Genomic DNA, 14,851 nt, shown 5'->3' on the forward strand with positions numbered 1-14,851 from the left:
GCTATCTAAGGATGGTACTATAGAACGCCACCTCAAGGTAGGCCTAGTGGCGCCATCTCTTGGTCAGGCCGGAAACTTATCAATCCACCCTCGTATATCCTTGAAAATATAATTTAATTGTCTATTATTATTGTTGCAGATACCTCTTGGTTTTTTTACATAACTTCAAATGTACCAGAGGGCCAGAAACTACTCAATTCGCCCTTAGAGCACTGAACGTCTTCGGTGTAGTTTAGAAACATCCACATTTAAAAAAAAAATTATTGTAGAAAAGAGCAATATAATTTAATTTCACAACGTTTACAACCATTATTTACCATAAAATATTTCCAGGGTTGCAGTCCATCCATGATAATTGAGGAATTTAATCAGAGCCGAAGAGTAGAGTTCGTTACCTGTCGTTGAATGGTGGAAACCATTAGCCGCGAAATGTAGGTCAGGTTTGAAATAAAATGATTCACTTCGTACACAGATTTTAACTTGTTAATTAAACTTGAATGTTTATTATAATTCCTCGATGTTTAATTATTCATGAATGACAGATTCCTGGATACCGTTCCTGGTATAAACAACAACAATAATATAATTTAGTTCGTGGCAAACGCGACAGATTTGTAAAGGCTGGTATTGTGGATCACAATATTCTTCTATAATATCGAAGAGTTCGGAGTCAGGAACAGACATTGTTCATCTTATTTGTTTCTGAACAAATAAGAATTGTTTGAAACTAATAAAATAAATTTATTTATTTTATCTTAGCATGCGCACACAAATAAGTGCTAACCTTAAAACTTCGAAACACATCCAAAATGGCGATTGCCTATTCCTGTCTAACATAGTACCCTACTTTCGACAGCCGTAGCCAGAAGTCCTGTACTATATGTCGATGTTTGTGGCCATCAGTGGTTGTGGGTAGTGATGTGAAGTGACCATAGTGGCAGCACTCACATGCATGGAAAACAACCCTATGCATCGCCTCCCCTCTTTCAGTTCTCTTAGCATCCGGAGGGGTATCGTAGTTAAAATAAATCCAATAGATGGCGCTCCGATCAGGTAGGCCTGTCTTTGCGTAGTCATGTATAACAAAAACACGAAAATGCATTAAAAACTTGATGTTTTTTTTATCTATATTAAAGAAAGAACCAATTTTTTTAGTAAAAATCAAAACAGCTGTAATTAGTAATAAAAAATATATGAAAACATGTAATTTGATATTAAGAAAATTGAATATAAAGGTGACTATTTTTAAAACAGTTTAAATTGTTGCAGGGCATATAAGTGAAAATAATTATCGTTTTTATTTTATAAAAGAGAGTTGATAAAGAAATAAAATTTCTCTTCGGACAAAAAATTTTCGATATGAACTCGAACGGGAATTTAAAAAAAAATAGAAATTGGGATTTAGAATAACAGTATTAAAAAATCACTGTTCCAAGTCAAAATTCGTCACAATTTAAAAGTTCCTTATTCCGAAATTAAAAAAAAGAGAGAGTGCAAAAATGGTAAATATTCTATTGAAAGTGATTTCTATGAGAAAAATGTGTGAGATTGGCAATTTAAATGATAAGAACTTGTAGCCGAGTAAATTATTTATTGTGTTGAAAGTTTTTAAAAATTATTAGTGCAAAATCTTAGAATTAAAATTTGTAGCTTCTGGCTGTACGTCATACCATAACAGCAAATAGCTGATTTTTCAATCGAAGAAATTAATTTCTAACCCAAAACATTGATTTTAATGCAAAATGATGAATATTTAACTGGAATACTTACATTTTTGATTAAAAAGAAGAATTTTAAAATAAGGCCATTAACTTTCAAAGAAAAAACTGATTTGCTACAAAAAAGTCAATTTTCTACCAAAAAGTCGATTTTTTAACAACATACGTGAATTATCAACGAAATAAATGGATTTTCAACGCAGAAAGACAAATTTGCATCCAAATTGTTGAACTTTGAACTAGAAAAGGTCAATTTTCCACACGAAATAGTTATATTATCTACTAAAATAGTTAATTTTTTAGTTAAAAAGTGATTTTAAAGAAACAAGTTATATTTTTAAAATGATACGTATTATCATTTAATATGATGAATCTTCCAACAATAAAATTAATTTTCAACAAAATAGTTCAGCTTTCAACCGCAAGTAGTTACATTTTCAAGAAAAAAGGTAAATTCCCAACGCAAAATGTTAAAAAAAATTATACTATAATTTTAAAATATTTTCTTTTCGAAATACTACTTCTACTCTAGAAATTACTTGAACCACTCTCTTTTTTTTAAATTCGAAAAAAAGGAACTTTTAAATTGTGACTAATGTTGAATTGGAACAAGGATTTTTTAAACTCCTTTCTTCTAAATCCCACTGTAAATTATTTTAAAAAATCCCTGTTCCATTTCAAAAATTCCTTGTCCTTAGGGAAATTGTATTACTTAATCGAAACTCCCTGTCCTAAAATAAAAGCAATAATTACACAGGCCAACATGGTTTTGTTGTTGGAAAGTGAAGGGTCATTTCCAAAGTAATTTTTTACGTACAATCCGCATCCGGGGTCAAAATTGGCCCATCACTTCAGGATTTTAAGATAATTGGGGTCATGTTCCCAAAAAATGGCGTTTTTGGGTACTTTTGAGTTTATGTACAGAAGAGACAACATTTTTTGGTATTTTTTCTTTAGATGTATCATATAGTACTCTTTTTTCATTTAATTTGAGAGTCGCAAAATTCAATTACTATTTTTCTTTACCAAGTTACGCCAATTTGAAATTACAAGATATGTCCTATTATGTCTTGAGCATTCGCTTTAAATACTTTGAGGCAGACATTTTCTACTGGGTGTTTTCAATTGAAAATTTGTACTTGGGAGTGTTCGGGGTTGTTGATTACGAATCTGAAGTAGTTAAAGCAAATGCTCAAGACATAATGGGATATATCTCGTAATTTCAAATCTGCGTAACTTGGTAAAGAAAAATGGTAATTGAACTTTGCGACTCTCAAATAAAAAAGAAGTACTATATGATACAACTAAAGAAAAAATCTCAAAAATTGTTGTGCCTGCTGTACATAACGTCGAAGGCAGCCAAAACGCCATTTTTTGGGTACATAACCTCAAATATTTTAAAATCCTGACGTGATGGGCTAATTCTGACCCCGGATGTGTTATTTTCACTCATATTCCCTGCAACCGTAGATAAAATAAAAATTACTTTTCTAAATTGACAAAAATTACTCCAATATTGAGAACCTGAATTTTGCTACGATCAGAAGTAAATTCCCGGTTTTTTAAAACTCGATTCCGGGTTTTTCCCGGTTTCCCGTTAAAGTCACCACCCTGATTATAAATAAATTATATATAAATCAATATTTTTTGGAAAGCGGAAATGTATAGATGAATTAAAATGAAAAAGTACATTATAAGGCTAATGATTAATGTTCAAATATTATTATAACTATTATTTGTAAAGTAATATTATCAATCAATATCTGAAATTAGCAACAATTACAGTTGTTTATCAAATTAATGAATTATATGAGAAAAATAAACAATAGAAAAATATGAATACAATTCAAACTTTTTTTTAAATACTCATCTTTCTATTCAATTTTCCTAATATTACATTAAATTTTTTCATGCCTTTTTTCGATTGCTGATAAAAAAATGCTCTTATTGTAACTGAAAACTTTGTTCTTCCTCTTATATTTATAAAAGGTATCAAGTTTTTAATGAATTTTATTATTTTTGATACACATAACAATGCAAAGACAGGCCTACCAGATCGGAGCGCCATCTATTGGATTAATTTGAACTACGACACACTGCCGGATGCTAAAATAACAATTACGCATACGCGAGTCATGATCTAAGAAGCTATGGTCCCACAACTTGGTGGTACGAAATCAAAGAGCTTATACAGATAAAGTAGGCATGCTAAAGGCGCGCGGCAAGTGGGAGCGTCAGCGGTTAGAAAGAGAGAGACGATTGTGTTGGGTTTCTGTCTTTGTCTACTGGAGCATGCGCATTGACCTCATTAACGGTCACCCGTGAATTGAATCGCTTGTTTATGTCATTAATCGTTAACTTATATGTATGATACTTACTTGTGGAAACTACGACTTTTATCTCCAGGTATTGATTCCTTCTTACACAGACAACAATTAATAGTCATATTAAATGAACATATATAGCCCAACAATCTTTGGTTCGCAGCTATACTGCTGACAATGAAATTGAGATACATAGGTTAAAGTTTGACCGTTATACCAGCGCTGCGCGCGTGCGCAGTACGCTATGAAAGAGAGACAGCAACCCAACGCAATCGTCTCTCTCTTTCTAACCGCGGATGTTCCCACTTACGGGCATGCCTACTCTATCTGTATAAACTCTTTGTACGAAATACGTACAAGCCGCATCTCGTAAAATGACTCCCATATTGGTTGCCATGACACCGCAGAGACGCTTTTCTAACAATTTCAATCATTTCGCGTCATGATGTACCACAGCGTTTCTCAAACTTACATACTCAAAAGCTGAGGTATTCCTGCTTTAAGGTCATAGTTCTAAAGTTTTTGGTTTGGAACTTTTCAGAAGTCGACAATGACAAAATATAAAAGGAAGCATTTAAACTTGGATTTTTTTCGTTAAAAACTTGTGCTGGAAGTTGTTTGAATGCATTAAAAGATGCATCGAAAAAGGTCAATTATATTTTTTGAATATACACACATAGACTGGAAAATAATGTTCTAAAAGATGTAGCAATTTTAGTTTATACATTATGAAGGTTATTTTTGTAAAGATTAGGGGTGAGAAATAATTATGCTTGAAAGTAACATTTTACTATTTTACAAGTAAGTTCCATCTATGTAGATAACTACTTTTTTCATTGCGTGTATTCATTGCAGGTTGTTGCTTTTTTATATAAGCGTTAATTTTACCAAAGCGATTGCCATGTCATTGGAAAATAAAGAAAGAGCACACAAATCCTAACAGTTAACGTATACAATTTTTGGAAGCAGCTTGCAGGTTTGTATTCGGATACAAATACGGGGATTGTTTTTGTAACGATTAGGGGTGAAGAATAATTGTGCTCGTCAGTTATGCTTTAAAAATACTATGTTAATATTTTATAAGTATTTTTCATCTAGATATTTTTTTTTTAAATAAGTTTTTGCAGCACAGAGGGTAGCTTTTTAAATTAAGGGTTTATTTTTAAAAAAAGTGCTTCATATCACATTGGAAAGCAGATAAATAGCTTTAACTTAGAATCCGAATTTCAACAATTTAAAAGTTGATTTTGCTGTTTTTTCGAGTCCTTAAAAAAGGAACCGAATGGGGACACAATGGGGTCTTTACGGGTACTTTGTAGAGGCTCCATTCGGTTCCTTCAGTCCGCCAGGGCGTTCATGATGAGTTGATAGATATAATCATTTTTTAAAACAAATTCAACAAATAATATAATTTATCAACTAAGTATGAATTATGCTGAAATCATCAAGAAGTTCCCAATTAAAAAGACTGATATCGAAAAAAAAAACGAATTTTTCCGTCCACAGATGCCAGAGTAATGCATTTCTTTGTTAAATTTGTGGAAAAAAAATCATAAAATTGATCCAAAAATGATGAATATTGAAGAAATTGTCATGAAGTTCCCAACTAAAAAGCATGGCATTGAAAAAAACACATTTTTCTGCCGATAAATGCCTGAATAATGCATTTGTTTATTAAACTTGTTTAACAAAATCATAAGAGAATTAAAAAAAAACTAATATTGTTTCCATTCAAATTTCTTTAGTTCAGGACACTAAAAGAGTGTACCAGGGGCCAATCTAATAGAATGACTTTTTCAAAAGTTATCGTGCTGACAGGCAGGCAGGCATAAATACATACAGACAGACCGATAGACAGACAGATTCGTAAAAAGCTATTTTTCGGAACAAGAACAACGGGTACTATAAAAAAGTGATTAACAACAAATTTGTAGATATTTTTTTCGTGCACAATGTTTTTTATCGTTTTTTTTCGTCTATTGCATAGTTTGACCGCAAAATGCAATTTTTGTTTTTTGATTAGTTTTTTTGCAGTCAAAATTTGATTTTTTAATTTTTCTAAAAAATTCAAAAAGTTTATATAATAATCTTGTAGGGCTCTTAAATAGTAACATTTTTCTTTTCAAGTACTACGAACAACCGTACAGAGAATTTTTCCAAATTGTCTGACTAATGAACTTGGCATTTAGCTTATGACACTAAAAGAGTGTACCAAAGGCCAATCTAATAGATTATTTTTTTTTTAAAGTTATCGTGCTCACAGACAGACGGACATAAAGACAGTCATAAATCAGATATAAAGCAAACAGACAGGCATGCATACACACATTCGTAATAACCTGTTTTTCGGATTCAGGGGGTGTCAAAACGTGGACCTTTTGATAAAAACTAGGGAGGTCAAATTTTACACAAATTTTAAAATAATAATCAAAATAATTTTTTGATAGTTCTGTTTTTAGTTTTAATCGTAAATTAATAGCATCAACAACATTAAAAGATAAATTTTTTGAAACCCCGCTCACGAGACGAAAAAAAAATATTAAAAGACAAAAGTTGTGATAAGCATGTGCCCACGCACATGCACACACGCACACGCACATGCATGTGCCACGCACAAATTAATTATTGACTTATTTACATATTCTTTTCCATTATCTGTAAACAAAATTCTAAGTGTTCACCATTTCGAAATTATACGCTTATGAAATTCTTTTTCAACGGTTGACGATAATTTATTTTTAACTGGAATTATTTCTACCCATTTTGTAAACATATCAACAAACACTAAAATGTATTGATTTCTCGATTTTGTTATTGGTAATGGACCCATCATATCAGATGCTACTACAGTCCATGGTTCTTCGATAATTCACTTTCCCATCATACCTATCTGATTGTTTACTTTTGGTTTTATTCTCTGACAAATATCGCTTTCTTTCACATATGTAAGAGTTTCGGAGTACATTCCGGGCCAAAAATAATTTTCGGGAATTTTCGCGTATGTTTTTCCCATGCCTAAATGTCCTGCTTGTTTATTATCGTGATTTTCAATCAAAACTTGTTCTCGCAATTCTTTCAGTATTGTTAATTTCCACGGGTTGCTATCTAAATTTAAGCTTGATTTTAAAGGGTCAGGCCTATAAAAGTACAATTGATTATCGCGTATACGCCAAATAGGATTTTCCTCTGGTTTATTTTTAATCTGAATCATTTTATTTTTATACCAGTTATCTTCAATTTCCTTAAAATCTTTTTCTTTGTTTTCTACAATACTTGATAAGATACTAGAAACTTTTATTTCATTTTCCTTTGATCTTGATAATGCATCTGGGACATGGTTTAAACTTCCCTTTCTGTACACAATTTCGTAATCGTACTCTAATAATTCTAAAGCCCATCTTGCCAATCTACCTGTTGGATTTTTTAAATTGTGCAACCATTCCAGTGCAATATGATCCGTGATAACCTTAAAAGAATGGCCTTCCAAGTATGGTCTAAATTTTCTAATCGCCCAAACTACTGCTTAACATTTTTTTTCTGAAGCTGAGTATTTACGTTCAGCTCCATTTAGACCTCTACTCGCAGACGCTATTACATAATTTTCACCGTTTATTGCTTGTGTTAAAGCAGCTCCTAATACTATATCACTAGCATCAGTTTCAAGTTGAAATGGACTTCCAAAATCAGGACAGGCTAAGATTGGTGTTGTCGTTAGTAAGTGTTTGATAGTGGTAAATGGCTGTTCCTGTTTATCAGACCATTCCCACTTTACTTCCTTTTTTAATAGCTTTTGCAGTGACTCTATTATTTCTGCAAATTTTGGGATAAATTTTCTGTACCATGATGCCATTCCAATTGATCTTTGAACTTCTTTTATTGTTTTAGGCCTTGGAGAATCTAAAACTGGTTCTATTTTTTCTTCATCAACTTTAATCCTTTTTCGTTATCTTTGAAACCCAAATATTTTATTTCTGAACCTCCAAATTCGCATTTATCCAAACCTATTGTTAAACCAGCATTTTCAATTTTATCTAGAACTATTTCTAAATATTTTAAATGCTCTTCAAAATTTTTTGAAACTATAATTATGTCATCAAGATAACAAAATACATTTGGCTTTAATTCTGGTGTTATTATTTTGTCCATTAGGTGCTGGAATGTAGCAGGAGCATTTGTTCATCCAAATGGCATCCTTTTAAATTGATACATTCCTTTGCCTGGTACTATAAAAGCTGTGATTGGTTTCGATTCTTTGTCCAGTGGTATCTGGTGATATGCTGAACGAAGATCGATTTTAGACATGTATTTTGCTGATCTTAATGTGTCTAATATTTCCGACATTATTTGAATTGGGTATAAGTCTTTTTTCGTAATTTTATCTACTTTTCTAAAATCTAAACAAAATCTGTATTTCCCGTTAGATTTCTTAATCATTACTATAGGGTTTGACCAGTCACTACTAGAAGGTTCTATGATTTTTTCCTCTAAAAGTCTGTCTACTTCCTTATACATAAACTCTATAATTTTTGGCGATAAATAATAGTGTATTTGCTTAGTTGGTTCATGACCTTGCACATCTATTTCATGACTAGTTAGATGTGTCGGTTTTAACTCTGTTCCTTGATTCGTAATTTTTATTTTAATTAAACTTTCCAATTTCACTTGCTGTGCTTCATTCAACTCTATTATCGCTTCAGAAATTTCCTCGCAAAATTCTAAATTTTTCTTTCTTTCTATTTTTACGCGTTTTATATTATTATTAATAACCGCATTATTCCTAAAATTATACCAATTACTTTTCCTAATTGCGAATAATTTTTCTATTATTAAATCATTTTTTCCCTCCTTTTTATCTAATTCCGTCTTTAATTTAGAATCATTTTTCTTTTTAATGCATTCCAATGGCCCTTTAAATTCTGTATTTAAATGCCTATCTTTATTTTTCACCTGTAACTTTGTATTTATTTTGTTTCTATCCTTATTTGTTTTCCTTTCTCTCTATATATTTTGACTAGCCTGCTTATATAATCTTTGGACGCCCAGACTGGCACGTGCCAGTGTTGCGTCGCTCGCCTTATAGGTTTAGGGTGTGGGGCACCATGCCCCCATACACTCTGTGCCGGCTGGGTTGCTGGCGGAATCGAGTCTAGTGCATCACCTGTAAAGAGGGGTTGGGGTGGGGTATGTGGCGAAACGGGAGAAGACTTCGCATGGTAGCAAATCTGTCTCTTTCTCTCGCATGTCGTTTCGCAGGCTAATCTTGGATCCGAATTTTAATTTACTCTTATCATTTTCCCTATTCTCATTCTCTTTCGCATTTTCTTTCTTTTCACTAATTATTGGCTCCTGCATTTTAATTGACTTCGATTCAATCGCATATTTAATATTTGGTAATTGTGGTAACCACCAAATATTTTTCTCATAATCCATTTTTAAACCTAATCTTTTAATCATATCGGTTCCTATTATTCCCATCGATCTTAAATTTGGTACCAGTCTGAATAATAAATATTTTTTCGTATGCCCGACTTTGATAGGGATCAAAACTTGTCCTGTAATTTTTAATCATTAGCTACCATTAATGTGTCATTTATTGGTTTTTTAATTTCGTAATCTAATTCTTTTACTGTATTTATACAATTTTCACCTATATAAGAGTGAGTTGCACCGGTGTAAACTAACACTTCAAATGTATGGTTTTCAAAACTTAAAGGTGGAATCTTGTTTCATCCGAGTCATTTGTGTCTGTGTCAAGTAATTCTGGCGGTCTCTTGAGTTTGTCTGCTATTTTCCGCCTTTAATAGCGACCGTATGCGTTTCCCTGATCTAAACTATACCAATAATTCCGTCGAAAATGGCCTATTTTCCCGCAATTGTAGCATGTTAAGGGTTCTCGCGATCTGTAATTAAAATTTTGGTTTCCTAAGTTTGGATCCATAAAATCCTGTCGACTTGAATTTATTTCACCATTCCTATCATGCCTACTATTTTCATCTTTTAGGTTTTTTGAATTTTTATTTTTATCATTCCTTTTGTCTTCTGACATGTTATTATTTTCTTCCGCATTATGTAAGAGCGCTGTTATTTGCGGAGAATTATTCGTTTGTTGTGTCTGTGTGTTCTCTAACAGCTGATTCATTGCATATAATAATGCTTGGCCAGCTGTGTTTTGATTTTTAAATTTACTGTTATTATGCATAGACCTCTGATTTCCTGGATATCTTTCATTATTTGTATAATTCGAATTATTATTTGAAAATCTTGGATTAAAAAATTTTGGATTTCAATTTGGGAATCTTGGTTTGTATTGTTGCATATTTGGTTGGTAACGATACCTCGGCATAAATTGTCTTTCTTGATTTTGATCCTGATTTTGATTTCAATTTTGATTCTCATTTTTAATATTATTTTGACTTTTATCATTTCCTGGATCATTTTTACTTTTGTTATTTTTATTATCCTCTTTATCTAAAATGCTTAATTGTTGACCTCTAATTTTAGATTTTGATAATTCTGTTTCCCATCCGACCTAATATTTCTAATTCTGAAAAATTCGAAAAAGCATTTCTTGAAATGTACACTTTATATTCAATTCTTAAATTTTTATAGGTCTTTCTTAATTGCCATTCTAGGCTCCGACGCGGCATTAATTTTTCAAATAATTGTTTAATTTCTATAACAAAAGCATGAATGTCTTGGTCTTTTTTCTAATTGCAAAATTTTATTTTATTTTTAATTGTTTCAGTATATCTCTCATTTAAGTTTTTTTAAAACCTTCAATAAATTGATCTAAACATTGCCAATTATTTTTATTTACTTGAAACCAACCTAATGCTTGGTCTTCGAAAACAGCATCTTAATTTTCTAAAATGTCTTGTTCGTTAATTTTATACCCGCTTTTAAATCTGATTAAATTGTTTTAAAAATAAGTGAGACTATTTTCCGTGTTGTTTTTAAACTTAATCGGCCAATTTCACATTATTTGGAAAGGGGTTTGTATCATTCCGAAAGAAAAGAGAGTTGCTGGAATTTCATTCATATTATTTTCATTCATCTCTTCTCTTTTCATATCCGTCCCTCTACTTCTATCTATTCCACCTTGCAAGTCTGTTTGACATTGAGGTAGATTTGATTTTCGCATAATTGATTGCCTCTGTACCGGTCTCGGTAATGAGTATTCGTCCCCTTGACCGCTAACCCTATTTATTGTCATTCTATTCCGTGCACCTGCTAACGAGTGCATTTTCTTATTAAAATCTAATTCTATCTCTTCGAAATGAACCGTATTTTGCACATTTCTTGACTAAAAGGACCCGAATCTCTCAGACTATCTCAGAGACTAAATCATTCAAATCGAGCCTGCTTATTAACTCAAATGGGCCCGGTTATTTCGCTTGAGAATAATCAGAGATTTCTATCGGTAGGGTTTAGGAAGATTATATGTATTCTTTGATGAAATTTGTATAGCATGATATAAAATAGAACGTAAAAGGTATTTTTTATCAATGCATACATTTTCCTTACTGTCCTTCAGAAATACATTCATATACTTAAGAAATGAACAACTTATAACCTTAAAAATCATAAGATGGGAAGAAAATTTATCGTTTCAAATAAAAATGATTGAATATAACCAATTTTTCACTCCAAATACAACTTCATTCAAAACAGGTATATGAACACGCGACCGCGGAACGAGTCCATCAGAAAATGATTAGGGTCGGTACACAAACTACACAGCCTCTAAGATACTAGCTGACACTAGCTAGTGATTTAACCAGAGATGGGTTGTGACATGTCACTCGAAGTTTTCTACGTATAATACATAAAAGAAGTAATATATGTCAAAAATGGTAGAAAACTATGTATAATACATATCAAGATGGCGAACATAATTTACTTGGGCGGGACTGTATTTCACAGAATTGAATCATTGACATAACTCCTTATAAAGCTGTTCATTCGCTTTATGTTGAGTTTTAGGGTGGTGTCCTATGATTGCAGAATTGCTTTGCGTTTTCGTAATGCGTGAATTCACTAGACAAGTAGAAAAAATTCACAAAACAAGTAGAAAAAAAAACATTTAAAGGGGGAATACCGTGGGGAAAAAAATAATTTCGAGCGACAGAAATTCGAAGGTAAAAATTTTGCGAAGTGTTTACTTTTTCAAAAGTTTTAAAAAACACAGGTTATAAGCGACTAAAAGCCCATAGGTATGTAAACAAATATCTATTTATCACAAATTATTTATTAAAAAATTCATGATTAACTATTTGATTTAATATCTGAATATTTCTCTGAGATTTCAACATAATTCATGAGGGTTCACTGCAAATTATTTGCACAGTGCGTTCTTAAATCAAATATGACATATTAGTACATCATATTAAAATAATCTCATTCCAAAATAATAATGGGAACCGTGTAAAATAAAGCTTTTATGTTATTTAAAATACCACAGAATTATATTTTCTATTTTCTTTTTAAGGGCATGTGATACTTAGAAAATTGTCGATTTAACCAGTTTTAGATTACCCCGGCTTTTTTTCTAGAATAATAAATATTTTGTCTTAAAAATTTGGGAAATGATAGCGAACATGCTAACGGACGTTCCCACATCCTTTTTTTTGTAGGTTAATTCAAAAGTTTTAATTTAGCAAAATCTGATTAATTTGCATAGCGCTCAGTAAATAGTATCGATTTTTTCAGTGTTAGATTCCCCCGGCTTTTTTCGTAGGATAAGAAATATTTTGCCTTCAAAATCTGGGAAATGAGAGCGAACATGCTAACGGACGTCCCCACACACTTTTTTGTGTTTTTTTATCAACCATTTTTTGATATTGCTAACAAAGTGCGTATACATTTCGAGGTTATGTGTGTTACACTTCACCCGTGCGTTACTTCCAAACTACTAGTCGGCGAGTGCGATTAGCAGCGTGAGCGTCAATAGCAAAGGGAAAAAAACGGGGGATGATAAAAGGAAAAGAGAGCGGGTGGTCGAGGAAGCCGACAGGGGCAATGTCTTGAAAAAGGTAAAAACAAAAAAAAGAACGCCGGAGAGAAATAGGGATGAAGGGGATATGTTTGTGAAGTTAGAAGCCCTTATAAAAGGATTTAAAGAGGAGACTTGCGGAAGATTAGATGAGACATGCGGAAGACAGACTAATATGAAGAGAAAAGGGGAAGAGGTAAAAGACGAGGTAAGAAAAGTGAGACAAAGTGGGAAGAATGGGATCAATTATGGAAAGAAGAGAAAGAAAAGGTGTGGAATAAATTGGAAAGTATAGAAAATAGGCACAGAGAGAATGAGGTTAGGAAAAAGGACATGAAACTTCTAGAAGAGAGAGTGAGCAAATTAGAACTAAGGAGTGAGTCTAAGGTGGGAGAGAAAGGAAGTATGGAAGAAGTGAGAGAATGTGAAGTAGTCAAGCATGAGCAAAATTAAAGGTGGCGCTTAAGGTGATTGAGGTTGAAAGAAGAATGGAATGGGAAGAGAGAGCGAAAAGGAAAAAGAACATAATAAAGAAGGGTTTGAAAGTGGACAGTGAAAGGGATAAGAAGACCAGGAGGGAATAAAGAGGTCAGAGAATGTTTGTTTTTAGTGAACTTGGGGAGTGAGCAGGACAAATATGAAGTTATGCAGAAAAAGAAGTTGTTGAAAGGAAGAAATGAAAGAATCGAAGATCTGACGTGGTGAGAAAGTAGAAGAAAGTGGCTAATCGAGCGAAAGACATGGATTGAGAGGTGCAAAGGTAATAGGGTAAGAATTGGCTGAGACGGGATATGGGTCAACGGTGAGATTTAGATTTTGGACGATGAAGTAGAAGAAATGAGAGAGGGTAGGAAACGGATAGTGAATGAAGGGGCCAAAGAGCACGGAAAGGGGATTGGAAGGGTCACTGGTTTTTTTTTTAAACGACAAGAGGATCTGAATGAAAGGAATAAAGGAGATAAGCACAAAAAGAGGGACGTGCAAGTAGCGTTCTGGAACGTGTCAGGGCTAAGAAAACAAGGACAAAGGATTTTGCGGAGAAGTGCAGAAATGGGATGTGATAATGAAGAGTGAGACGTGGGTGGATGAGAAAGAGTGGAAATGCTTGAAAAGAATATTACCGAAAGTATATGGGTGCAAGATGCAAACAACAAGAAAAATGCACGTGAAAGGGAGAAGAATGGGTGACATGGTGTCATGAGTAAGAAAGAAACTGGTGTAAGAGGAAGAAAAGGATGGTGATTTATTGGACAATGATTTATTTTTTTAGATCTGGGTAATCTTTTTTTTTTAATTTTGAAAGAGATAAGTAAAATAAAATTATTGCAAAAACTTATTATAAGAATTAGAACAATAGAAGCGTCTTAAGGGGGGATTCTTATATAGATGACCAAAAATTCACTCCAAGTTTGCGAATTTTTTTTGAGAAAACTATTAAGTATTTTATTTTTAAAATTTCAGACAACATTCTTTAATGTTTTACGCAATACAAGATATTTTTTTCATCATTTAAATATTAATAATATAACCATTTAAAAAAAAACGGAAGCAACTTTTTTGTTTTCTTTAAAATTTGTGGGAAGAATTGTAATTGCCACAGCCCACTGAAACAGAAAAATCAAAGTTATTTATCATTATTGGATCTACATCTCGTCGATGAACCTGTTTTTAAATAATTCCACAAAATTGGAAAATTCTGAAAATCGTATTTCGACAAAACGCAGTTAAAGTTTGCGGTCAACTAAAAAATGAAGTTTTGCCTTACTCACATAATCAATCCAACTCTCAGCTATTCAGCGATGCCTGGACCATAAAGG

General features: G+C 32.5%; 1 long non-coding RNA gene across 3 annotated transcripts in view; it reads left to right on the plus strand.

Annotated features, from left to right (window-relative positions):
• Positions 1 to 380, plus strand: part of LOC117172083 — a 7,571-nt gene extending 7,191 nt beyond the window's left edge. For 2 of the 3 annotated variants that reach the window (XR_004466955.1, XR_004466954.1), the window contains exon 3: positions 140 to 283. This is a non-coding gene — a long non-coding RNA (uncharacterized LOC117172083). Of the gene's footprint in view, positions 1 to 139; positions 284 to 333 lie in introns of those variants that run through there. The other variant, XR_004466956.1, reaches the window with a different exon arrangement.
• The last annotated feature ends 14,471 nt before the right edge of the window (positions 381 to 14,851 follow it).

This window comes from Belonocnema kinseyi, chromosome 1 (assembly GCF_010883055.1).
Source record: "Belonocnema kinseyi isolate 2016_QV_RU_SX_M_011 chromosome 1, B_treatae_v1, whole genome shotgun sequence".
NCBI lineage: Eukaryota > Metazoa > Arthropoda > Insecta > Hymenoptera > Cynipidae > Belonocnema > Belonocnema kinseyi.